A 27,811-nucleotide genomic window follows, 5' to 3' on the forward strand; every position below is an offset into this window, starting at 1 on the left:
CCTGCTCAAGCCCTTGATACCATCTTTATAGTAGGCAATTCTGTTTTCCTTTGATCTCTAGTGGTTGGACCAAAGGTAGAGACTCAGTCATGGGTGCTGGGCTAATTGAATTCCATACTGATCAAGAATTTAAGAAACCAGGAGAATGGGAAATCTGTATTGTACAGATGTATAGTACACCTTATATACTATTACATCCATCATGGTTTGTGGATTTCAGGTCTGATGCTTTTGGTTCATGTGGGGAACAGATTTGAGAGTACATAGAGGGAGAAAGGAGGAAAAAAAGAAAGAAGTGTACTGTGTTTGTTCTATCTCTCTCATGATGCCCCACTAGATTTTGCAAGTTTGAGTTATGCAACACATTCTCCTATCACAGAAATAGTCTCCCCTTTTCTTTAGCTACCTTATGTGGATGTCTATAGTCTGGGTAGATTGTAGGGCAGAAGGTGCTTCTCCAGCTGCATAATTCCCCTCACACCAAGCATGCTGATTTGCCCTAAGATGCTTCTGAATTGGTTTTCTCTGGATCCTGCCCTTTGCTTTTATTCTCCTTATCAAGGGTGGCCCCACCCACCCCACCCATTATTCCTCAACTGATATTTCAGGCTCAGGCAAATATCTCAAGGAAATAGGCCAGAATAAATAATTGAGCACTTATTCTCAATCAGCTGGGTTTTCGAATTTTATTTATACAAAAGGCAAAGGAGTGAGATGTTTAAAGAACACATTTTACGAAGAATAGCCAGGTAGACTATTTTGTCATGGTTTCTATCAAGGCTGCTGGTTCAGGTGCCCAGGCCTCAGATTCTGTGTGCTTTGATCCTTAGTAGCATGAACTTTTAGCCTTTTTCAAAAGAGGGCTTGTGCCACTGACACTACTTTGCCCACAAAACAAACAGATGTGGGAGCTTATATTGCCTGGAGGCAGTCTGTTGCAGTAACTAACTGGAGTAGGCATATGAAAGTCTAGTTCCCCTGTCTTTAGGTGGGCCAAATCTTGTGTATGTATTTATTTCTGTATTTACTTATTTACTTGAAAGGCAGAGAGAGAGAGAGAGAGAGAGAGAGAGAGAGATTCATTCCACCTGCTTGTTTACTTCCCCAAATGCATGTGAGAGCCAGGGCTAGCCTAGGCTGAAGCACAGAGCCTAGAACTCAATCTGGGTTTTCCATGTGGGTGGCCGCAACTCAGGAATTTTAACAGACATCTGCTGCCTCCTAGGGTGAACATTCTTGGGAAGCTGGAATTGGAAACAGAGCTGGGACTTGAACCCAGGCACTGTGATATGTGATATAGGTGCCCTAAGTGGCATCTGAAGTACTGCACCAACCCCCTGTGCTGTAATTTATGTCCCTGGGTATCCAGAAAGATGGATCTAGGGCTGGGACTTTGCATGCAATTGCCACTTTGTTTAGATCCTTGTTTCCTGTTCTATTCCCCTATTCCAAGAGTTCGATTTTTTTTTTTTTAAAGATTTATCTATTTGAAAGGCAGAGTTAACAGAGAGGCAAGGCAGAGAGAGAGAGAGAGAGTGAGGGGTCTTCCATCCACTGGCTCACTCCCCAGATGGTCACAATGGTTGGAGCTAGGCCAATATGAAGTCAGGAGCCAGGAGCTTCTTCCAGGTCTCCTACATGGGTGCAGGGGCCCAAGGACTTGGGCCATCTTCTACTTCTTTCACTGGCCATAGCTGAGAGCCGGATCAGAAATGGAGCAGCCGGGACTCAAATCAGCACCCATATGGGATGCTTGCATTGCAGGTAGTGGCTTTACCCATTATGCCACAGCACCAGCCCCAAGAGTTCAAATTTGTACTGAAGGGGCCAAAGCTGTGGCATAGCAGGTAAAGCCTTCGCCTGCAGTGCTGGCATCACATACAGGTGCCAGTTCAAGTCCCGGCTGCTCCTGTGTGGAAGTGGACCAGCGGAAGGAAGACTCTCTGTCTCTCTGCTTCTCCTTTTCTCTGTGTGTAACTCTGACTTCCAAATAAATAAATAAATCTTTAAAACATTTTTTTGTATTCAAATCTCTGCTTACAGAAGTGATTTGCTGGGCTAGCGCTGTGACGTAGCAGGTAAAGCTGCAGCCTGCAGTGCCAGCATCCCATAGGGGCGCCAGTTCTAGTCCTGGCTGCTCCACTTCCAATCCAGCTCTCTGCTGTGGCCTGGGAAAGCAGTAGAAGATGGCACAAGTCCTTGGACCCCTACACCCACGTGGGAGACCCAGAAGAAGCTCCTGGTTCCTGGCTTCGGATCAGCCAAGCTCCGGCTGTTGCGACCATCTGGGGAGTGAACCAGCAGATGGAAGACTTCTCTGTCTGTCTCTACCTTTTTGTAACTCTGCCTTTCAAATAATAAAAAATAATTCTTAAAAAAAAACTGATTTGCTGTGGAGCCATAAATTCAGTTTCCTTTACTTTTAAAAAATATTTATTTTTTAATTTTATTATTATTATTATTATTTTGACAGGCAGAGTGGACAGTGAGAGAGAGAGAGACAGAGAGAAAGGTCTTCCTTTGCCGTTGGTTCACCCTCCAATGGCCGCCGCGGCCGGCGCGCTGCGGCCGGCGCGCTGCGGCCGGCGCACCATGCTGATCCGATGGCAGGAGCCAGGAGCCAGGAGCCAGGTGCTTTTCCTGGTCTCCCATGGGGTGCAGGGCCCAAGCACTTGGCCATCCTCCACTGCACTCCCTGGCCACAGGAGAGAGCTGGCCTGGAAGAGGGGCAACCGGGACAGAATCCAGCGCCCCGACCGGGATATTTATTTATTTTTAAAGGCAAAGTGACAGAGATAGATCTTCCATCTGCTGATTCACTTTCTTTTTTTATTTTAAAGATTTTGTTGTTGTTTATTTGAGAGGTAAAGTTACAGAGAGAGAGGCAGAGACAGACTGAAAAGTCTTCCGCCTGTTTCACTCCCCAAATGGCCGCAATGGCCGGAGCTGGGCCAATCAGAAGCCAGGAGCCAGGAGCTTTTTCCGGGTCTCCCACGCATGCGGGTACAGGGGCACAGGCACTTGGGCCATCTCCTGCTGCTTTCCCAGGCCATGACAGAGAGCTGGATGGAAGAGGAACACCAGAAACACAAACCAGCATCCATACGGGATGCTGGCACCGCAGGCGGAGTCTTTGCCTGTTACGCTGCCGCGCTGGCCCCTTATTCACTTTCTAAATGTCTGCGAAGGCTGAGGCTGGGCCAGGCCGAAGACGGGAGGCTGGGAGTCCATCCTCATCTCCCATGTCGGTGGCTGGGGCCCAAGAACTTGGACCATCTTCTGCTGCTTTCCCAGGTACGTTATCAGAAGTGGAGCCAGGACTTGAACTGGCATTTGGATATGGGCTTAACTGGTTGTATCACAACGCTGCCCCTCTTATACATTAATAAGTTCATTGTAACAGCACTTGAAAGATACAACCAAAGTTGTCTATTGATAGGACTTTCTGTGGTGTAATATTCTCTGTACTATCCGACACGGTAGCTGCTAGTCACTGGTGGTTGTTGAATATTTTAAACGTGGCTAGTGTAACCAAGAAGCTGAATGTTTAATTAGTTTAAATTTAAATATAAATAGCTACAAGTAGTTAATGTCTATCATGTTGAACAACACAAATAGGCTATATAAAAGTATTATAAAGCTAATTTCCTGATTTTAATTTTATTTTATTTGGGCGGCAGAAGGAGATACACAGAGGAAAAGAATGTACTCCCACCTACTGGTTCTCTACCCTAAATGCATTCAATAGCCAGGGCTGGGCCAGGCTAAAGCAGCGGGCTGGGGACCAATCCAAGACTCCCATAAGTGTGGCAGGGATCAAATACTAGAGCCATTGCCTGCTGCTTCCTAGGGCACACATTAGCGGGGAACTGATTTGGAGCAGAGCTGGAACTCAAATCCAGACGCTCCAATACGTGATGTGGGCATCGCAAGCAGTGTCGTAAATATTAGGCCAAATGCCCACCCTGATTTCTTCACTTTTATAGTCATGCTATGGTAATAATGTAAGCCTTGGATTTGAAAATATACACAGAAATTTGGGAGTAAGGGAGAATCAAATCTGCAAGCTATTCTCATTTTTTTTTGAGAAAATATATTATAGAATTGATTTTGTTATAGAGCCATCAATATAAAGCCATGAATATATATAAAGCAGTTGGGGCAAAATGTTAATTCCCTAAAGGGAATTGAAATGAAAGGTATAAGGGAATTTTTTAATAGAAAGCAGCAGAGTAAAAGAAAGCTAAATTCTGGGGCTGGTGTTGTGGTAGAGCAGGTTAATCTACTGCATGGGATGCCTACATTCCGTATCAGAGTGCTGGTTTGAGTCCTGAGTGCTCTGATTCCCGTCCACCTGCCTGCTAACATGTTTGAGAAGTAGTGGATGATGACTCAAGTGCCATCCTCAGAGGACGCCTGGATGGAGTTCTTGTCTCCTGACTTTGGCCCTGCCTAGTCCCAGCTATTGTGGTCATTTGGGGAGTAAAACAGCAGATAGACTATCTCTCTCCCTGTTTTCAAATAAGTAGCTCTTCTGTTAAAACTAAATTCTTAACTGTTACATACTAAAAGATAATATATAAAATTAATTAAGAGACAGCCATATACAAATCTTTAAGAAAATGAAGGAAAATACAAGAATAATTATTGTACCTGAAATGTTGAAAATATCCATAATAACTTCCTATCCCATTCTGCATTCCCCTTTATGATATAATTTTGAATGTCTGGTACAGAAGTAGTCTCTGTTCTCATATTTGCAACTAGAGTTGGACATGTGTCTTCTTTGACCAGAGGAAGCACAGTAGATGTGGCATAAACAGAGAATTGGAAAGTACTTGTGTTTTGGTACTTGCCATTTTTCTTCTAAAAATTTTATCATTTTTGTTTATTGAGAGAGAGAGAGAGATATCTAATCTTTTGGTTTATTCCCCAATGTCTACAATGAGAGATATCTAATCTTTTGGTTTTTTCCCCAAATGTCTACAGTGATCAGGGCTGGTCTGAGATGGAAGCCAGGAGCTAGACACACAATCCAGGTCTCCCACATGGGTTACAGGAACCCAACTACTGGAGCCATCACTGCTGCCTCCCAGAGCATGCTTTGTTCAGAAGCTGGAATTAGGAACCAGAGCCAGAAATTGAATCCAAATGCTCTAGTGTGGGAAATGAGTGTTTTAAACTGCTAGGCTAAATACACTTTCTGATGTACTGGCCTTTTTTGATTGATGCTCCTGGCCTCTGGAATCCTGCACCCAGCACCATGGGAACAAACCTTAGCTGTCTATTGGAGAATGAGAGACCATGTGAAGATAGGCCTTGCCATGTCAGTCATCCTGGCTCTTCCAGATAAGATAGTGAGGCCACAGAGCTCATATAGCCACTAGATTACTTGCTGGCTGTCCTCACGTGCATGAGTGAGCCCAGACCAGCAAAAGAGCTGCTTAACTGAGCCCAGCCAGCCCCAATTTCTATCCAATACTGTCATGAAATAAATCAGAGGTAGGTTTTTTTTATGCCATCATGTTTTAGAGTGATTTGTTTCCCAGGAAAAGATAACTGATGTGAAAGTGCTTGCCAGTAGGAAGAAAGACAGGATTGTTATGGGAAATATAACATGGCTTCTGGGAGCATGGGCTTTGAAATTAGGCTCTACCTTCCATTTTCTAGCTGTATGTTCTTGAGGAATTTATTAACTTCTTTCTGCCTTGTTTTTCACATCTGAAGCATGGAGACAATTATATAGCCTTGTCTATTTATTCTAAAATTAAATTTTTTTTTTTTTGACAGGCAGAGCTAGACAGTGAAAGACAGAGAGAGAGAGAGAGAGAGAGAGAGAGAGAGAGAGAGAAAGGTCTTCCTTCTATTGGTTCATCCCCCAAATGGTTGCTACAGCCGGCGCACTGCGCCGATCCAAAGCCAGGAGCCAGGTGCTTCCTCCTGGTCTTGCATGCGGGTGCAAGCCCCAGGCACTTGGGCCATCCTCCACTGCCTTCCTGGGCCACAGCAGAGAGCTGAATGCATGTAAAATACTCAGCATAGTCCTTAGCACATAATGCATGCTCCATAAATTGCCAGAGATGCTGGGGTGGGTTGTAATGAGATGCATGATGATGCTGTCGAGTGCCAGTACACTTGGAAGTGCAAAAGCAGGGTTTGATGCTTCTCTGCAAGTGAGGCAAGTTATTATGTTTTCTAGATCATGATTACCTTGGGGAAAAAAACGTACTTGAACAAAAAGTGCTAATGGACCAGAGTACCTCAGTGGATTTCTTCAATTCCCAAGGAGTATTATTCTACTTAGTTCTATTGTTCATAAATGTCCATTATTTTCCCAAGGAGAAATTTATGGAGATAAAAGCCAGAACTTTCTGTAACACAAGGTGAAGATTTAGGTTAAAAGCTAGGCAAGTTCAGACACAGACACAGTTATAGTTATGCAGATTAATGTTAGAAAAGACTATTCATTAGAGAGTTGTAGGAAAGAAGTACATCTCTTAAAGATGATGGGTTGATTTCTACAAGATTTTCTACAAGTCTTTCAGAGGAATCAGTCATGATTAGATCAATGTAAGCTGAAAACTATGAGCTGATAGGTCCCAGACTCAGATGTCCAAGGGAAGGTATATTAAGGTCATGCTCATTGCTGTAACAAATTCAAAATGCATAATGGTTCAAACCTGATAGAAACATTTTCATTTCTTGCTTGCCTAAAGTCTGATGCAAGGTGCTCCTTGTTAGCAGGTGGAGCCTCATCAGCTAACTTAGAATCCTTCTACCTAGTGTTCTTGGTGTTTTCAGCAGAAGAGGAGAAAAGTGCATGGAGGATTGCCCTTGAGAGGTTTTATGGCACCCATCATGAAGTGGCACATATTACCTCTGTGCCATTCCATTGGCCAGAATCCAGTCACATGACCATTTGAGAATGGGAGTTATGGTCTCTTTTTTTCAAGTTAGAATTATTTATTTTTTATTTGAAAGGCAGAGAGACATACAGAGAAAGGGGGAGGGGAGAGACAGAGAGATGTCTTTCATCTGCTGGTTCACTCCCCAAATGCTCACAACAAGTGGAGCTGAGCCAGAGAGAAGCCAGGAGCCCAGAACTCCATCTAACTCTCCCCAATGGGTGACAAGGACCCAAGTATATAAGCCATCACCTGATGCTTTCTGGAATGTGCAATAGCAGGAAGGTGGATAGGAAGTGAAGTAGCCAAGACTCAAACCAGGTACTCTGATATATGACTTAACCAGCTTGCCACATGCCTGCCCCCAATTTTTTTTATTACAGTAAGATACACACAACATTTATCATTTTAGCCATTTTAAGTACACATTGTCATTGAACTGATGTATAAAATCTCTTGATTTAAAACTGTTGGTGATAGGGGCCAATTTTGTGGTACAGTATATTAAGTTGCCACTTGGGATGCCTATATCTCATATCGGAGTGTCAGTTTGAGTAGTGTGAATACTGGCTGCTCTGCTTCCAATACAGCTTCCTGCTAATGCATTCTGGGAGGTAGCAAATGATGGCCCAAGGTTGTGGGCCCTTGTTACCCACATGGGAAACCCATGGAATTTTGGGCTTGTGGCTTCAGCCTAGCTCAACCCTGGCTATTGTAAGCACTTGGGGGAGTGATCCAGTAGATGGAAGATCTGCACCACCTCCTTGGCCTTTTAAGTAGATGAAAATAAATAAACATTTTAAAAAGCTGATGTGGAATTTATAAAGCAGAGAAATAAAAAACTGCACGGAGATAATTAAAATTTATTTTCAAGCCTTAAGTGGCCTATGTATTTTAGGCTGCCAATTTACAGTATCTCTGCTAGGTTCATGTGCAAATTGAGAAAGGTCTAGGAAATCAGATAATGTGCAGGTGACAATCACGCCTGGGAATACTCTTGGCAGCAAGGGAAAGGGTAGAAGTCAGCCTGGTCTCTAGACAAGGGCCAGTGAAGACCCTTGGAAGTGGGAAAGAGTCTGTTGATCAGAGATTTCCAGAGCCCTGTCAAAGAGGAAACTGGCATGCAGAGGCAGGTGGAAAGGCTGACAAGGACGATATTTGGTAAGAGAGGAGTGAGACGGGCAATGATGGTCCCCACAGGGTCATCCATCTATCCGCATTCAACTCTGCCATGACTACTTGCATTGGTGTAGGGTCCATGGTCAGGGGAGCCACGATATGGTTTTAGCCAAGATGTGATTTCATTACTAGTCATAGGTGCTGTTGGTATTTACTACTCTGAGACAGGTGTCTGTGTATGTGTCTGTGTAGATACACATTTCCTGTTACCCTGTGAGTGGCTGTTATGGTTGAGACCAGTCAGAAAGATGGCAAGCATTGCAACTAAAGGCCTATGATTTTCCTGATCAATTGGTGATGACTTCAAGGGCAAGCCATGTGAATTCGTGCTTTATGTTGTAATGAATTCTATCTGTCTCCCATTTTCACATCCCTCCTAACCAGCCAGTGGCACACCTGTGGAAGGCCAGTTTGTGCTAGGTGCTGTGAGGATTGGAGACCATACTGTTCCTATCCACAAGGACTTTATGCAGAGACACACTTGTCACAGTCCAGGCAAAAGCAAAGATGCCCAATATAGGCAAGGCGTGGCAACAGAGAAAAGGATGGTGGGAACGGAAGCAGCCATGCCACATGGTGAGCAGGAACTTCCTGTAGGGTGGCACACACTTCCTCTCCTGTGCAGTGGTTGTGCTTAAACATACAGCAAATGTCTTTCCTTTGGATTGTCTAAGGTACACATTGGTTGCTACTTCAGTCGTTCTTAGAAAATGTAAAGAAATGAAGGCATTTTAGCCAGATATATGGGTATTTTGTTCAATCTGTGATACATTTTATCAGAGTAATTTCAGTTTTATGGAACGTGATGCTCACAGGTATGGTGTGGTCTGGAGTCTTTCCTCCTTCTGGATTGGAAGCTTAGAAATATTCTTTTCTTTGAAATCATCCAAATCCCCAGAAGTCTCTGTTTAGAAGGTCTGAGTAAAATTCCTTCTAAGGTTCTGTTCATGATTTATGTTAACGTGAAAAGTATGATCTTTACCCACTATTAGAAGTATTTCAACCTTTTTCGTGGTTATTCTTCCAAGCACTTGAGACTACATTCTCCATTTGGCAGTAGGATAAGTTGAGAAAGAAAAACCGTGCCAACTTTGGACAGCATATGATTGTGTATTTTCAGTTACGACCCAAAGTTACAATTTGGACTGTGGAGCTGGTTCTGTCTCTTTGCCAGGTTGGGCAAGAAATCTTGGCTGAAATTTGCTTTTTAAAGATGTAGCATGTTGGACTGGATGATGAGACATTTGTATTTGAGTTTCTTTGGTGCCACTGTTTGAAAAAGCAAAGGCATCCTGGCCTTGCCATTTGTTTCCATTTTAATGCAGAGCGCAGGAAGAAGGAAGCCTGAATGAATGATCCCGGCTCCCTACTTTTAGGAGGTTGTATGGCCAAATCAGAACTTCATTTAAAAATATTTAGAATCTTCTCTCAACGTTGGCACGTCTGAAATGATTATTGTTTAATAATGCTGTTTCTACTATTATTATTGCTGCTGTGTTATTACATGTTTGGCCATGATTATCATACCAACGTCTCTGTTTATTATAAAATGAGATGCTATTCTCACACGCTGACTGGTGTTCTTTCCAGACAGACCATAACTGTCCCAGAGAAGTTAAAAGTGAAAATAATTTACATCACCCTGCAGAGGAAACTAAATCCCTAGTGATCAAGAAATAGGCACCTCCGCGCTTCTAGGAGATCTGAACTTCGTGTGTTGCTTCAGACTCACTGTGTCTGCGATGAGCACTTCCTGCAGGATTTCATCTTGAGTTATCAGTATTCTGGTTTATGTGAAGCCTCTTCAGACCAATCTGCAGTTGCAAATCAATGATTTGATTTAGGGTCAGCTCTCACAGCCACAGGTTATGCATCAGTGGTTTCAACCAACCATGACTGAAAATATTTGGGGGAAAAAAATCTTGTGTCTGTATCAAACACATACAGACTTTTTTTTTTCCTTGTGTCATTATGCTCTGAAAAATACAGTATAACAACTGTTTACATGGAATTTACATAGTTTTAGTTGTTATCCGTTATCTAGTGATGATTTAAAGTGTGTGGGAGGATGTGCCAATACTACACAATTTTGTTCTATAAGCGATTTGCACATCTGTGGAGTCTGTTCTCTGGGGTCCTGAAACCAAACCCCTTCAGTTTCCAAAGAATGACTGTATGCTGTATTAACCCTGTAGAGTCCTATCTGCAATTGTCTACATATGTGATTGTACAATTATATTTTAATGGATGATAGTACTTTTCTAAGTCACAAACTTCATGGCAGATATGGGATAATTTTGGCTCCAATGTTTCCCACACTGACTGTTTTAACACTCTTCTACTCTCGGGCTCTTTTGATTGATGAAAATATTAAAATTTCAAAAATGTTTAAGACATACAAACAAGCTGAGCTACTTAAAAATGTGCCTGCCAAGGTCGCATACAGTACAGTACATTGCAGGTGGCGAATGTGTATGAAGTACATGGTCGGAATGAGAAGCAGCCACCACCCCCCTCGGCTGGGAACAGGAGACCAGTGCAGTAATGTGATTATGGTAATGATTCAACAAGTCATAGTCTGCTGCCTTTGTTCACCGTAATTAACTTTTTGGAATTGTGTAGCCTCTGTCTCTGGGCTCATCAGCTGGCCCAGCTTTTGTGTCCCCAGTCTGTCATTTCTCCCCAGGCCCAGGAGCCTCTAAGTGCATCGCTAAATGAATTCATCGCTGGAACAAAGATTTGGTGGTCGAATAGAGATGGCTATCTTTTGTTGTCAGACATTCAATCCCATATAGCAATCCAATTACTTAAGCTGTTTCTATCAGTCTTATTAGGACTGGCCATTGAGGCCAGCTAGAATGCCGATTGTGGTGTCTTGGAAGAATGTGGTGGAACAGATTAGGGCTTTACTGAGAGACGTTCTGAAGGCCAGATCTTTTCCATTGTACGCATATCGAGATGTAGGAATCATTTTTAGGCGAGGGCCCGGAGTCACTGTTACAAAGACTGATCAAAGGATGGCTGGAAATCTGTACAATTGCTTGAAGAAATTTTATGGGTTATAAAATATTGGCACGGGTTCTGTCTGTTATGGGCTATCTGATGAAAATCTCTGGTAGGCTGGGAAAAGGAAATTGCTTATTGGCATTTATTCTGTGGGATGGATATCTCTGGAGTTTGCATTTGAACTCTTTCTTCACTGTGTTACAGGTCAAATTCTGTACTTAGTACTAACATTCCAGGAATGTGGGCTGCACAAAATCAACACAAGCCTTGCTCCATGTTCTGCTACCCAGAAAAACATATTGTGAGAGAGTGGCTCAGACAAGGGTGAATGGACTATTACTAAGAAAAGATAGCAGGGGTGGAGTAAGATTGCAGTAGTTAATGTGTTAACCTAAAGTTAAAATGAGAGTAGGAATTCAGTCAGAGGAACAACTGGGTGGTAATTGGCTATAATGTTCAAAGATACAACATCCAGCTTTGACATAGCATGTCTATTACTCTGGAAGTGTTTTGGAAATATCACCTGCAAAGAGATTTTATTTTAAAGGAAGCAAATCTTCTCATCTTGGGAAGATTTTAAGCAAATTGGAAACCACATTTTCATAAAAATATCTCACTATGGAAACCTTTAAATGAACACAAAAGTACCTTTTGCACAGATTCAATAATTAATCATAGCTAATTTTGCAACTAAACTCCTGATGTTCCTTGACAAATCTCTAACTGATATAATTTCATGTATTGGTGTTGTATCTCTATAAAAATTAGAACTCTTTAGAAAAGCATAAACAGCATTGTATCTTATAATATGAACAATAATTCCTTAACATCTGGCAATAGCCACTTAATAAAATTTCTCATAAGCAAAATATCTCAAAATATTTGGCCTATTTTTTTGGATGTATTTTTGGGTATGGGATAATTTAGATAATTTTTTTAAAAGATTTATTTATTTATTTATTTGAAAGGCAGAGTTACAAAAAGGCAGAGGCTGAGAGAGGCAAGTCTTTCATCTGCTGGTTCACTCCCCACATGGCTACAATGGCTGGAGCTGTACTGATCTGAAGCCTGGAGCCAGGAGCCTCGAGCCTCCTCCAGGTCTCCCACACAGGTGCAGGGGCCCATGGACTTGGGCCATCCTCTACTGCCTTCCCAGGCCATAGCAGAGAGCTGGATTAGAAGTGGAGTAGCCGGGACTCAAACCAGCACCCATAAGGGATGCTGGCACTGCAGGCAGTGGCTTTTACCTGCTACACCATAGAGCTGACCCCAATTTAGATAATTTTAGATCATAAATGCTTTGCTTCCAGGATGTTGTCACTCACCTCCTGCTGTAGGACTTACCCCAGATTCTCTACAGATATTCAAAATTAAAATAAGGATACATTAAAGGCCCGCCTCCTTAGTGCAGTAGGCTATGCGTCAGTCTCATAATCTAAAGAATAAGGATACATTACATTTGTATGGAAAATATTTAAAATTTAAAAAATAAAATTTAGTTTTAGTTAAATAATCATAACTTTCACATATGTAGATGTTTTGGTTTTTATGTCAGCCTGTGTGAGACAGCTGAATACATTAGAGACAAGGAAACAAACATAACTGGGCCTTCAACTTCATTATTCTGACATCAGCATGCTGTTCTATTTCTTTTGCTCTTTCTCAATATAATTATTTCTATTAAACAGTGAAATTGTGTGGAGCTTAGAAATTCCTTAGAGATCCAACTTCAGCAGGGTTGGGTGATGGATTCTGATAGTGCACTGAAATCTAGAGGCTAGATGAGTTAAATATGTGCAGCCCTATTCCTTCTAAAAGTTAGGAAGAAAATGGGAAGGAGAAGGTTCAAGCTAACCCATCAGCTAAGCTAGTTGCATACCTTCTAAATCTACGTGAATGAAATCCTGAAGTAAAATCATATCTGAAATGAGGTAGAACAGAAAAGATCCCATTCAAGTAATGAGTATGATGGTGAGTGGTGGGGGTGGGGGTGCATGATTGTGTATATTTGTATATGTGTGTATGCATGTGTGTAAATGTGTATGTGTGTGTGTGATATAAAAAGAAGAGCAAATAATCTTCCTTGGATTGTCCCCAATACCCTGCTCATTTCTTTGTAAGATAAAACCACAAGAACTTAAAAATGCAAAATTTTGCTTCTTACGAAGAAATGCAAAGCCACTGGTGCCTGCTTTCTTTTGTTAAAAAAAAAAAAAAGGAGTTGGAAAGGTCGTCCAAGATAGGAATAAATGGAGGCAGAAGCAAATCAATGTTTAACTTGGAAATATTTTTCAGTTAATCATCTCTGACCGCTCACACTAAGAGGGCACTCTTCGAGTGTTGGCAGACTTGAACTGGAAGCCACTAAGCTTCTATTAAAACAGCCAAATGTCAGGATCTGTAGAATCAAAAAGCCAGATCCCCTGTACATTTAACTGAAAACCAAGAGGAAAGCTTCTTTTGCAAACATATATCTAGGGATCTTCTGACTCGCAGACTTTTGCTTCCAAATATGAGGGTTATGAAACTTCTGGGCTTTTCTTGTTTTAGGATTATCATAAAAACTTGGGACTGATACTCAGTAGGAAATTTGTTGAAAGCTGTAGAAAATCATGTTGGGGAACCTATGTTACAGCTTTCTTTTCCTGTTTCAACTTCTGCTGTATGTAACTTTCTGAAATGCTTTATAATGTGCTTTCTTAACTGTGGCTTTATGGATGAAATTTTGGTAATTTTATCATAAGGAGACAATGTGTAAGAAAGTGATGGAAACTTTGGATAGTCAGTGGGATCCATTTTTGCTCTACTGGGCAAACATATTTTTTTTTTTTTAGTCATCTCCATTTTAGTGCATTTGTAGATGGTTGGCCATGAGGAAGTGCTATGATTTTGACAGGTTTTGTTCATTCTTCCGTATGGGTAAAATAATTATCTGTCATACAAAAGAATTAACTCTTTTGACCTTTGAATGTAACGTACCCATTCCATTCATGTAAAGCTGAGTTTGTAAAGAGATTCTTAGTCAAAGCGTCACCCTTGACTTAAGGCCATTGTGTGGTGAGCTACTGAGCATATGGTGTGCTCCTCTGTGACCGGCTGCCTGAGAGTTGCCTACGCCATGGGCATTGCTTTACAAGCCAATAGCAATGCAACTGATGCCAAAGCTTTGAATATTCTAGGAGCCCAGAGACATGTTTCCTTGTGAGACCTTGTCTTTCTAGTAGTCTGACTCTACATCCACATGAGATAGCTTGTAACAGTTCCTCAGTGGTAAGGCTCAGTGAAGCTGTATTTGAATTATTAGGGAAGTCTCAATTTTGGTCTTATATTTGAAGAGCTTTAAAAGATCTGACATTGAATGCTTTTGAGAATGCACATGGGATAAGTTGATTTTATAGGCAATGTGAAAATGACTAGATTACATATATTTTAAAATTCTGTATCTTTTTTGTTCTTTTATGGTGAAGGGACAGCTGGACCCTAATTGAACAGTGGGAAAAAAATCCTTTATTAAGCTTGGGCTTAGATCTAATCTTGCAATGCTTTTTTAAAAAAGATTTATTTATTTATTTGAAAGTCAGAGTTGTACAGAGAAAGAAGGAGAGGCAGAGAGAGAGAGGTCTTCCATCTGCTGGTTCACTCACTCTCCAATTGGCCATAACAGCTGGAGCTGCGCTGATCCGAAGCCAGGATCCAGGAGCTTCCTCTGGATCTCCCACATGGGTGCAGGGGCCCAAGGACTTGGGCCATTTTCTACGGCTATCCCAGGCCATTCCAGAGAGATAGATTGGAGGTGGAGCACCCGGGACTTGAACCAGCACCCATATGGGTGAGTGGTGGAATCAGAACTCAATCCCAAGACTTCCAAAGCCTAGTGATCTTTCCCCCTGTACATTGTGCATTACAAGTGATTATGAGGAGGTGGGAATTTGGCACAGTAATTAAGTTACCACTTGGGCATCCCATGTCTGAGTGTCTGGGTTCAAACTCCTGCTCTCTCTGTACCTGATGTCAGTTTCCTGCTACTGTGCACCCTGGGAGATGGCAGGTAGTTGAGTCCTTGCCAGCCACATGGGAGATCCAAATAGCTTTGACTCAGGGCTTCAGCCTGGTCCAGCTCTGGCTGTTGCAGGCATTTGAGGGAGTAAACCAGCAGAGAAAAAATTCTCTCTCTCTCTCTCTCTCTCTCATTGTCTCCCTCCCTCCCTCTCTCTTCTCTTTTTCCCTCTCCCTCTCCCTAAAATAAATCTTAAAAAAAGAGAATTATTTTATTTATTTGAAAGACAGAGTTACAGAGAGAGGTAGAGACAGAGAGAGAGGTCTTCCATCCTCTGGTTCACTCCCCAGTTGGCCACAATGACCAGAGCTGAGCTGATCAAAGTCAGGAGCCAGGAGCTTCCTCTGGGTCTCCCACGTGGGTGCAGGGACCCAAGGACTTGGGCCATCTTCCACTGCTTTCCCAGGCCATTCCAGAGAGATAGATTGGAGGTGGAGCAGCCGGGACTTGAAACAGCACCCATATGGGATGCTGGCAATGCAGGGAGTGGCTTACACCACAGCGCCGGCCCCTGCAATGCTTTTAAATAATGGCACTTTATGCTTCCATTATTAAGTATTATATCGTTTGAGACCTGGTGTTTTACTTAGCATCTATGTGCTATTTTTCTGACCATCACATTAATCTACCATTGTTGGGAGAGCAGTGAGGCCATTATAAATCCCAGCAAAATCAAATGTCTTCTCATGGGTTTACCTCCCAAAATAACAGGTGTGGTTTCCTCCTGCGCAGGAGTTGTTGCCTCTTTCAGACTGAAGAGAAGACAGAGTGTAAGGACTTTGCCTTATGTATCTGTTAGCATTACTACATAACAAGCTACTCCAGCTTCCACGCCTTAACATTGGAGGGCGTATTGCCCTTGGGTGAACTGGACAGCTCTTCTGGCCTCGGCTCTCTGCTGCTTGGCTGACTATCAGCTGGTCCAAAATTCCTTGAATGGAATACGTGAGATCTCGTCCATGCAGGCTCTCATCTTCCAACAGACTCCTCTGGACTGGTTCTCAGTGTGGTGACAAGGTTCTGAGAGGGAGAAGCATGCATGTCTTCTCAGGGCCTACACTGGGAGCTGGCACACAGACATTTCCACTGCAAAGTTACAAGCAAGTTGCAAGATCAGCCTAGACTCAAAATAGAGGGAAATAGCCTACCTCTTTTTTTAAAAAAATTTTATTTATTTATTTGAAAGACTGAGTTAGAGATGGAGATGGAGAGAGAGAGAGAGCGCGCACTTTCATCTGCTGATTCACTCCCCAAATGGCTGCAATGGCTGGGGCTGGACCAGGCCAAGCCAGGATCCAAGAGTTTCTTCCTGGTCTCACACATGGGTGCAGGGACCCAAGCACTTGGGCTATCTTCTGCTGCTTTCCCAAGTACATTAATAAGGAGCTGGATGGGAGGTGAAACAGCTGGGATGTGAACTGGGACCCATATGGGATGTGGGCATCATAGGCAGCAGCTTAACCCACTATACCACTATGCTGTCACGATTGTTTTGTTTGTTTTAAGCATTTTTATTTATTTGAAAGGCAGAGAGAATGAGAGACAGGGAGAAAGGTTGTTCCCATCTTCTGGTTCATTCCCCAAATGCCTGCAATGTCCAGGACTGGAGCCAGTAGCCAGGAACTCAATCCGGGTCTCCCCTGTGGGTGGCAGGAACTTAGCCACTCAAACTATCCCTTGATGCTCTAGGGTCTGTATTAACAAGAAGCTGGAATTGGGAGTGGAACCAGGTATGGAACCCAGGCACTTTGGTATAGGATATAAGCACCTTAACCACTAAGCCAAAGGCTGCCCCAGACCCTTTCTCATCATGGGAGGAGCTACAGAATCACATTGCAGAGTGTGGACCCAGGGAACCCATTACTGGGCATCGTTAGTGCAATTATCTACCGTATCTGAATTAGTTTATAATCTTCAATAAAGTTGGGGATCTCCACCCCAAGTAAAAGGCTCATGACCAATGGGCCCATGATCTAAAGGCCTATGAATATAGCCAATTGCCAAAGTCATATTTCTCAAAATGTGTTCTATAGGAAATTTGAATCAGATTCACCTATGGGGCATGAGATGCTTTAGATCTACTGATTCAGAGTTTCTGAGGCCGGGCCTCAGAAATCCGTGTTTATCATCCCGTTCCCTACCTCCCACGCCTTGAACTTATATTCAGGTTTTAGAGTCTCTGCATAGGTTTTACCCATACAATCATTGAAACATGTAGATTCAAGGAAGAGAACATTTTCTCATACATGGAAACTGATTTTGCAAAGAATTACAAAGAAAAACCCACATAGTTGAACAATTCCAATGAATTGCCTTAAATTCTCTTCTCTCAGGTTATGCTAGACATATGTGTCATAGCTACATTAGATTAACTGATAAACTCTTACCAGTAGAATAAGCTTATTACTTTTGTTCTTTTGATTTTGTACCTATAAGGGGTCTCTAAAATTTGATGCACCTCAAAATTGGATCATTTCCCCTTCCTCAAGAAAAAGGTCAAAGTGAATATACTTATAGTTTGTTAGCATTAAAAATGAACTATGTTGGGGCTGGTGCTGTGGTGCAGCGGATTAAAGCCCAGCCTGCAGCACCAGCATCTGGGCACTGGTTCAAGTCCCAGCGGCTCCACTTCTGATCCAGCTCTCTGCTATGGCCTGGGAAAGCAGTGGAGGATGGCCCAAGTCCTTGGGCCTCTGCACCCATGTGGGAAGCCAGGAGGAAGTTCCTGGCTCCTGGCTCCTGGCTCCTGGCTTCGGATCAGCTCAACTCTGGCCATTGCGGTCATTTGGGGAGTGAACCAGCGGAATGAAAGACTTCTTTCTTTCTCACTCTACCTCCTCTGTAACTCTATCTTTCAAATAAATAAAATAATTCTTTTTAAAAAAATGTACTATGTCATACTTCCCAGAAAACTGAATCAAAGTTAATAAAATAGATAAACTTTTACTTGACCAAAAAACTGGGTATATGCAGGTTAGGGGTTTTATTTACTGCTTCTTGGCAGGCAACTAGGGAAGGAAACATAACACCTTTATATATTTAAAATCTTCATCTTCAACTCAAAGTCTCTATTTGGGGTCATCCAGATACCCTGCAGGTGGAGACCTGCTATGCCTATATGTTTCTGCGTGGGTTTGTGTACATGCATGTGCTTATTGTTCCATTGTTTCACTGGAGGCTTCTTTTGAGCCATTGGCTAAAAATTTTAAGTTTCTGGGAGAATCCTTTAGGTTTGAAATTATTTAAATAAGAACTACAAGGAAATAAACCTGAAAGCAGAAGAGATTTTTAAAAGCTACTACTCGAGTAAACCAATTTGTGGTTCCAGTCCTTTTTTTTTTTTATGATTTATTTTTATTTATTTGAAAGAGCTACAGAGAGAGAGGGAGAGACAGAGTATCTTCCATCTACTAGTTCACTCCCCAAATGGCCACTATGACTGGGGCTGGGTCAGGCCAAAGGCAGGAGTTGGCCTGAGTACTTGGACCCATGACACCCATGTGGGAGACCTGGTTGTGGATCCCGTTTACTGCACAGAGGACCAGACTCATCTTCCTTAAGCAGTGCTGGGTCAGTCTCCTCCCTTGCTTGAAAACTCTCAGCCATGCCAATTGCCTCACTGGATTTGCAGATTCAAACATCAGTGGCCAGGAAAAGAATAGTGAGTAGATGAAACTCAGTGGTTATGACATAATAGGAGATGGTGGGATCTGTGGTCAATTGAAAAAGGCATGTCCTATTGAGAAGCGCTCAGCTTCAGATTTTAAAAGACAAATTGGACCTGGCAAAAAAAAAAAGTTTGTCTGTAAATTTAGCTGTTAGAATACCTGTGTGCTACCTTTGAATTAACTCTGTCCAAATTTATCAGTCTGATACTTCAGATTCTACATGACCTGCACAGTGCTGTGACAAGAAGGTAACAATTCACATTTACTTTTGTGAAATAAAATTTTTGATTAGTTATTTGGAAGGGGAAGAGGGAGAGGGAGAGGGAGGGAGAGAGGGAGAGAGAGAAAGAGAATCTTTTCTCTGCTGGTTTACTCCCCCAAATGCCTGCAACAGCCAGAGCTGGACCAGGCTGAAGCCCTGAGTCAAAGCTATTTGGATCTCCTATGTGGCTGGCAAGGACTCAACTACCTGCCATCTCCCAGGGTGCACAGTAGCAGGAAACTGACATCAGGAACAGAGAGAGCAGGAGTTTGAACCCAGACACTCAGACATGGGATGCCCAAGTGGTAACTTAATTACTGTGCCAAATTCCCACCTCCTCATAATCACTTGTAATGCACAATGTACAGGGGGAAAGATCACTAGGCTTTGGAAGTCTAGGGATTGAGTTCTGATTCCACCATTCACCATCATAGTGAGTCTCAGATGAGTCATTTTATCATCCTAAGCTGTGTTTGTTTTTCCTATGTACAATATGGGCTGTAAGGCTGCCCTGCCTAGTTCATGCATTTCTTGGGAAATGAAATGATACCATTCAGAGCTCCATACCAGTACGGAAGCCACTGGACATATGGGACTGTTGAGTACCTGGAAAGGACTAGTAATACAGAGCTCTAAGTTTTTTATTTTGTTTAATTGTACTTAATTTTAATGAAGTTTAAAACCAGCTTGATTCAGGTCTTTGAAAACTTTCAAGAATGTTCAAAACAGCTTGAATTTGTTAATCTTTTTTTAGTTGAAAAGCTTTGTGAAATCTAAATATAAAACAGATATTTCTGATGAAAACTTAGCATTTGAATTGAGATATCTGTAAATGTAAAATACATACCAGATTTTAAAGATTTAATATACAGATGTTAAACATCAATAACTCTTTATATTGACTATTTTGGACATTAATTAAATTAAGTATATTATTACATTAATTTCATATATTTCTCTTTATATTTTTTTAAAAAGTGGTTACCCGATTATTAAAATTACATACATGACTCAATATATTTTTTCTATTGGACATTACTGGCCTATATGAAATCTTTACATAAACTGATGATATGAATAATAAATTCCATGAGAGGGTTAAAATATTTGTGGGACCTTTGGTATCTATGAAGAACCCCCATGGATATCAAAATCCATGCATGCTAAGTCCTTTATATAACATAGCGTAGTGTTTCCAAATAACTTATGAAATCCTTCCATTAACTTGAATTATCTAGATTATTTAAATGCCTAATAGGGTGTAAATACTATCCACATAGTTGTTATGCTGTATTGTTAAGGAAAACATCTGTATGTGTTCAGTACAGGTGCAATTTTTCTTTTTTAAGTATTTTTGACCCATGGTTGGTTGAATCCAAAGATACAGAATTTGGCTTTACGGAAGGGCCAGAGTACTTTGTTCCCCATCATATATCCAGGGTTTTCACCAATACTTGGCACAAAGTATGGGCTTGCTAAATGTTCTTTTAACAAATTTACTAAATGAATATGTATCTGAACTGTATCTTTGTTGCATTGCCTATAAAATGAGGTGCTATAAAATTATATCTAAGTTTCTTCTAGCTCCAATATACAATAGAACCTGACATGACAGGAAACTGTGCGAAATAATTTAGTGTTCTTCCAATCTGTGTAGCCTTCTCCTTTGGCTTGGGGCTACTGGGACTTTCATATAGTGTCCTTAAAAAAAAAAGGATTTATATATTTATTTCTATTTTTATTTTATTTATTCAATTAATTTATTTGAAAGGCAAAGTTACAGAGAGACAGGAACACACGCGCACACCCACCCCCACACAAACACAGAGCCCCTGCATCTACTGGTTCACTCCCCAAATGGGTGAAACAGCTGGGGCTGGGCCAGCCTTAAACCAGGAAGCAGGAGTTTCATCCTGGTCTCCCACATAGATGGCAGGGGCCCAAGTTTTTGGGTCATCTTTCTCTGCTTTTCCAAGTGTGTTAGCAAGGAGCTGGACCAGAAATGGTACAGCTGGGACTGGGACCAGTGCTCATGTGGGATGCTAGTGTCACAGACTGAGGCTTAAGCCTTTGAACCATGTCACAGGACCCCATATAGGCTCTTTAGTAAAGCAAGAAAGATAAGTAAGTCTTCCTTAAGTAACAAAATCTACATCATATTGCCAGATTCTGTTTAGCAGTAAAGGAAGCAGAACTGGCCTTATCAGCATCCATATGTTGCACCTTTGTCTTCATTTTCAATCCAACTTCTTTTTATGAGAATAATTCCCACTTCAGTAAACATTCTTGCCTACAGATTGAAGAGGTTTTTTTTTTTTTTTTTTTTTTTTTTTTTAATGAATGTGAATATTCTACACTTTGAAGTGCGAATTTGCCTCTTGGGAAGTCACATTTTTTCTTGGAGAATGAATTGTCACCTCACTTTTTCCATCTGTCCTCAAGGAAATAAGTTTGTTTTTAGTGAACATGATAAACCCCAGAGGGGATAAGTGATAGATTCTCCTAACCAGTGGGTTCTACTTCTTTCATTTCATGTGAAGTACTGTAGTATTCTCTTGGTAATTAACAGATCGGGTTTCCAAGTTCCCTGCAGCTCCTCTTACAAGGAAAAGTGTATGTGTGTGCAATGTGCAAATTACCTGTATAATATATGCACCCATGGTTCTGCTTCCTTGGGAGATGCTATAGTGTGATTTCTTTGCCATATAGAAAATCTAACATTTTGAAAGACTAACTTTCATGTCATGGACTTCAGGTGAAAAACCTTCCTGTAGACTGTAATTTCTTTGGAAACGCATGGCAAGCTGTCATTTTTCTTTGCTTCTTGCTGATGGAAATTGTCAGGATTCCAATGTTTTCCCCTGAGAGATTATCTTCTGTTGGCTGCCATCCTAAATTTTGAGATGTTTATTCTAGAAGCAACTCAAACAAAAGGGGGAGGGAGGGAGAAATGCCATGAACTAGAGGCTACGTGTAATCATAATGAAAAATGCTTAATACTGAATCAAAGGAGTGGAAGATGGTGTTGGGATTTCACATTGGGACTGTCACGTCTGGGATTGCAACTCTTAGAGAAACTAGGATAAAAAGAAAACCATGTGTGGCAAACTTTTTGAAGCTTTTCATCCTCTATGTATTTTCCCATTTCCCTCTTTTTGTGAGAGGTCGTCCTGTGAATGAAGAAACCTGGTGATAGCTAAGGCAGTCTGAGATTTTCATCTACATTTCAGTGGTGCTTTCTGAACTAAGTTTCTGCATTGTAATGTAAAAAAGCAAACACACAACCATGAGAGTAAAAATGGATTCAGACAACAATTGTCAATGGATGCTAGGTCTAGAGGTAAGACCCATGGAAGGGTAGACTATTTAGAGTCTCAATGTATCCAACAGTAAAGAAGGAAAAATAGTCCAATATGCAGGGAAGGAATGAGACAAAGATGCCAACCAAGTCAGAGAAATTCACATCACTACAGATGGGATACTGTGGGGAGAACACACGATCGCGAGTTATTGCAGAGCCAAATATGATTCATGAACCTAGTCCTAGGGAAACATGAGGCTTTTCAAAAATTCATGGAAAATGTGTATTATGGGGAAATTATGCATGGATTTCCATTTTTGCAGCAAAATAAACATGATCTTCTTAAAAGGATTTATTCATTTTGGAAGTCAGTTACAGAGAAAGGGTGAGAGAGAGAGAGGGAGAGAGAGAGATCTTCCATCTGAGGATTCACTTCCAAGATTGCTGCAATGGCCAGAGTTGAGCCAGGCTGAAGCAGCAGCCCAAGGCTTCTTCCAGGTCTCCCCTGTGGTGGCAGGAGCCCAAACACTGGGGCTGTTTTTACTCCTTTTCTCATGCCATTACCAGGGGATTGGATTGGAAGTTGGGCAGCTGGGACATGAGCTAGTGCCCAAATGGGATGTTGATGTCCCAGGTGGCGGTTTTACCTGCCACATCACAATGTCAGCCCCTAAACTTGTATTTTAATCCTATTTTCTCACAAACTTTCTGAAATGCTCTCATATCAGAGAAACCCCAGTTGAAGGGCTTTCTGTAAAACAACCAGAAGGCTGAGGGACTGCTCCCTGGTGAAAGAACACTGCAGAGAGATGGTAACTGAATGAAACGTGTGATCCCAAACTAAATCCTTCACCAGAAATAAAATTGTTACAAAGGTTACTGTTAGGGGTACATGATGGAATTTGCATATGGTCTGTAGATTCAAGTGTTACAACAATGTTACATTTCTTGCATTTGATAACTGTATTGTGATTATGTAAGAGACTATTCTTGTACTTGGGAAATACAATTGAGGTGTTACAGAATAAGGGTATGTTATACACAGCCTCCAGTCACATGGTTCAGAAACATATTACTAAGTGTGTATGAGTAAACACACCCCCACATAAATATGGGGCTGTTAAAGCAAATATGGTGCAGCACCTTAAGCTACCATTTGTGATGCCAGCATCCTATAGCAGTGTGCTGGTTCAAGTTCTGGCTCATCTTCTGATCTAGCTTCCTGCTAACGTACCTTGGAAGGCAGCAGAAGATGGTCTGGGTGCTTGGGTGCCTGCTACCCACTTGGGAGACTGGGAGTTCCTGGCTGCTCGTTTCAGTCTGGCACTTATCTGGCTGTAACATCCATTTGGGGAGTAAATCAGTAGATGGAAGATCTCTCTCTCTCCCCCTCACTCTACCTCTCAAATAAGCAATTAAATAAAAGTATTTTTTAAAAAAGCAAATATGGCAAAAATTAAATTTGTGTATCTTCATAAATACTAGGATTTCTTTGTACTCTTGCAGCTTTACTATAGATCTGAACTAAATTCAAGATAAATGTTTTGGAAAATAAAGCCAATACCCCTCACACACACCCATCCACACACATTTGAGTATTTATTCCTGGAAAGGTTTAATGAGAGGAGAATTTAGATTGCCAAAAGTTTAAATATTTGGAGAAAAATATGATTAGCCATGAAAGCACCTTCTCATAAATATTATTGGAAGCAGTCCTCCTACAATGACAGACTCCAGAAATCCCGTGTCCATCAGAGTAATCCCATTAAGGAAATATCAGATGGCTGCAAAGCTCGGAGAGTCCAGGGTGTGGGGTGATGAAGCCCTGGTTAGGCGATTGATTTATTGGCTGGCTTAACCTGTGTGTTACAGGGGCCTTGCTGAGCAGCGGTCTGGGTCAAGCTTGTGTGCCCTGCTCCATCCTTCCAGAGGGAAACAGTGATGAGATTAAACCCGGGAAGGAGCACAGTCACCAAGCTTTAAGTGATGCATTCCCAGGGTTGACAGTGGGCCGTACATCTTCTCTTAGTAGACTGGAGTATCTACAGTGGCTGAGCCCCAAAGCCTTTTGTGAAGCACATAGAGGGAAGTGGTTCTTCTTGTAAGCTCTCCCGGCTAGTACTGAGCAGTGAATCAAGAGATTTCAAGTGTGTAACTTGCTGTTCCTCCAGTCTCAAGGTGGAGGCTCTGCACCCATGTCTGCTGTGCGTAGAACTTTCTAGGAAGGGGAGGGCTCCATAACAGCCTGTTAGGGAGAGAATGAAGCTGTTGTTTAGCCAGAGTGGAGAAAAATCTCAGTGGGATCTCCATTAATGAACACCTGTAATCTGGTGAGACACCAACACATAGTTAACTCTTTATGCAGACCTTTGCAACACTCTAGGAAGCACCCTGTGGAGTTACATCGGAAAAAAACATCCAGCCCTTTATTACTTAATCACATCATTCCATGTTAGAGGTTTTCATTGTCTCATAAAATGCTTTCCAGGGGTAAGGAAAGGTGGTTTGGAAGGAATTTTATTGACTTTCCTTGTTTCCAATACTGTGAGCTTTCAGAAATGCTTGTTCCCTCTTTTTACTTGTTGTTGTTGCTGTTGTTTTAAAGCCATAACATTTGTATGGATTTGGTTCATTTTCAAGGTCATTTTGTTTTTATCTAATGCTGGTATTGTTTAAGAATTATTTTTCTCTAAGTGTAAATGGCACTAAGGGCTATAAATAATCAAAATGTATTTGATTACAATAATAATTGTCTCAGATAGTCATAGATCAAGAACATTACATAGGATGGAGCCAGTTCGGGATTCAGTCAACTTAAAAAATATCGGCTTTAGAAAAAAAATAAGGTCTTAGGACCAGGACTTCTAATTTTCAAAGTACTATTCAGAATTTAAACCTCGTGATTTCTTATCAATTCTGAAAGGAGACACCTTTGTTGTCTTTGTTTAGTTATAGTTAAAATTTTCCCATTTTTTATTTCAATGAATGGCATTGTTTTTATGATATGAATTGTTTTATGGGGGGGTTAGCAAAATCAAAAAAAGTTTGGTTGCAAAATCTCTGTACTTCACTTAGTCCTTAGAAAAGAAATAACAGAACAAAAGTAACAGAGACTGAACCCGTGACACAGCTAGTCCCTGCCTGAAGTTTTCTAGCAGGGAGTTAGATTTCCATGTATATGACTTATTTGGAAGAGTACTATGGGTCCAAGGTATCTGATTTAATTCTCTTAAAAATGTTTATACCTAGAATACAAAATTTCTAAATGTGAATGTGGGGGTATTTTTTTAAAAAAAGGTTTATTTATTTATTTAAAAGGCAGAGTTACAGAGAGGCAGAGGAAGAAAGAGAGGGGTCTTCCATCCGTTGGTTCACACCTCAGATGGCTGCAATGCTGGAGCTGTGCTGGTCTGAGACCAGGAGCCAGAAGCTTCTTTTGGGCCTCCCATGCGAGTGCAGGGGCCCAAGAACTTGGGCCATCTTCTACTGCTTTCTCAAGTCATAGCAGAGAGTTGGATAAGAAGAGGAGCAGTGCCCATATGGGATGCCAGCACTGCAGGTGGTGGCTTAGCCTACTACACTGTGGCGTCAACCCTAGGGTATTTTTTAAATAATATTTTTGAGAGAGAAAGACAGAGAAAGAGTGAGTGAGAGAGAGAGAGAGAGTACATGATAGAGCGCATTTGCATCCACTGCTTCACCCCCCAAATGTCCACAGTGGGCCAGGCTGAGGCAGGCGTGGGAGCTCAGTTCAGTTCTCGCATATGGTGCGACAGGAATCCAACCCTCCGAGCCATGTTCTGCTGCCTCCCAGGATGCCCATTAGCAGGAACCTGGAATTGGGGGCGGGGGATAGGACCAGGGATTGAAGCTAGCACTGCCATGTGGAATGCAGGTGTTTCAAAGGGTATCTCGACCACAGCACCAGTTACCCACCCCAGCTATGAGATTTGTTAAAGATTTATTTATTTATTTGAAAGTCAGAGTTGGGGTGGGGGAGAGAGAGAGAGAGAGAGAGAGATTATCATTATCCATATGCTGCTTCACTCCCAAAATGACTGCAATGGCCAGGGTTGGGCCAGGTCAGTGCTAGGAGCCGGGAGCTTCAGCTGGGTCTCCAACAAGGGTGCAGGAGCGTAAGCACTTGGGCCATCATTCCCAGCTTCTCCCAGCACAGTGGCAGAGACCTGGATCAGAAGTGGAGCAGCAAGGACAGGAACCGGCACCTGCGGCTTTACCTGCTACACCTGCTACACAGGTCCCTGGGTGCGAGATTTTTAAGGCATGATTGTACTGGATTTAAAAGTAATTTAGAAGCTCAGTGATTTAGGTGGGGTACTCAGATCTTTTCTGAACAGAGAGGTGCTACTGTGTCTTTGAGAAGGGCCTGGTTGGAGAGGAAGCGGAGTTACTGGGGGCACCAGCCTGAGTCCTTGAGCCTGGGCCCTTTCTACTGCAGTGGATTTTCTCACCTAGACTATGACTTTCTTTTGAGGGAAAGAAAAAGCATTTCTTCTGCTGCTGGTCTTCTTTGGCTGGCACCATGTTTTAGAATGCCTGCATGTGTGCTTTGGATTGGCTGATTTCTCCGTTTCTTTCCTTAAGGGTCTGTGGTTGGAACACGCACCTTTCTGGTGTGGCTGTAGTGAGTCTTGTCTGTGAGGGGTGAGTGAGCACAGGTCTTTCCCTTTGCAGGCTTCTACACAGGGACCAGTTCTTCCCAGCCCACTGCTCATAGCAGGAATGGAAAAGGAGAAACTTCTCTCTTTTCATCCTCATGTTCTGGCAACAGAATGACTTTCCCTTGGGACCAGAAGCATCAAGGCTGACCCTGGATTTCCTCAATGAGGCAGATTGACTTTGCTTAAAGAATTCAGTGAAATTTCCCCATGTGAATGCTACATCCACTAACTTTCTTCCCAAAATGGTGTCTGTTTACAAGGTTGCCCTGCACGTGGCTCTTTTTTTTTTCCACCATTTTTTTTAATTGCACCATGCTCTGCTCAATTTTAAACTATGTCCAGCGACTTAACCATATTAAGGAAAAAGCAGGTATTTATCTCATTCCACAAGGTGCTGATTGGTTGTAAAATGTCCTTGTAAAATTTTTTTTCTTGCTGTTAACCTCATTTGTATGAGGAAAAAGTATTTGGAACTTCCAAAAATTGCTGAACGTGGGACAGAGTAGTCACTTCTACGCCTCGTGTTTATTGAATTGTTATAAAATCTTGAGCCTCTAAGGGCCCCGGGAAGTCTTCAGTGTGTTCCTGTGGCTGTGGGTGAAGCGGCCACTTGAAATGGCCACACGCATTCTCGGACCTTTCTTGTCTTATGTGTCTCCTGGGAGGGAGCTCTTGGGACTTCTCTTTGTAACCTAATATGATATGTGTCAACTTATGCATCAAGAATTCACCCTTAAAGCTAAGCTGACAT

At 41.9% G+C, this 27,811-nt stretch overlaps 1 long non-coding RNA gene across 1 annotated transcript in view; it reads left to right on the forward strand.

The window, feature by feature from the left end:
• Positions 1 to 2,924: 2,924 nt before the first annotated feature.
• LOC149123411 (uncharacterized) overlaps positions 2,925 to 27,811 on the forward strand; it is a 42,120-nt gene continuing 17,233 nt past the window's right edge. Inside the window, exon 1 of the long non-coding RNA XR_016217099.1 lies at positions 2,925 to 3,294. This is a non-coding gene — a long non-coding RNA (uncharacterized LOC149123411). The remainder of the gene's footprint in view (positions 3,295 to 27,811) is intronic.

Source organism: Oryctolagus cuniculus, chromosome 11 (genome assembly GCF_051225735.1).
Source record: "Oryctolagus cuniculus isolate XC-2025 breed Fujian yellow rabbit chromosome 11, ASM5122573v1, whole genome shotgun sequence".
Lineage (NCBI taxonomy): Eukaryota > Metazoa > Chordata > Mammalia > Lagomorpha > Leporidae > Oryctolagus > Oryctolagus cuniculus.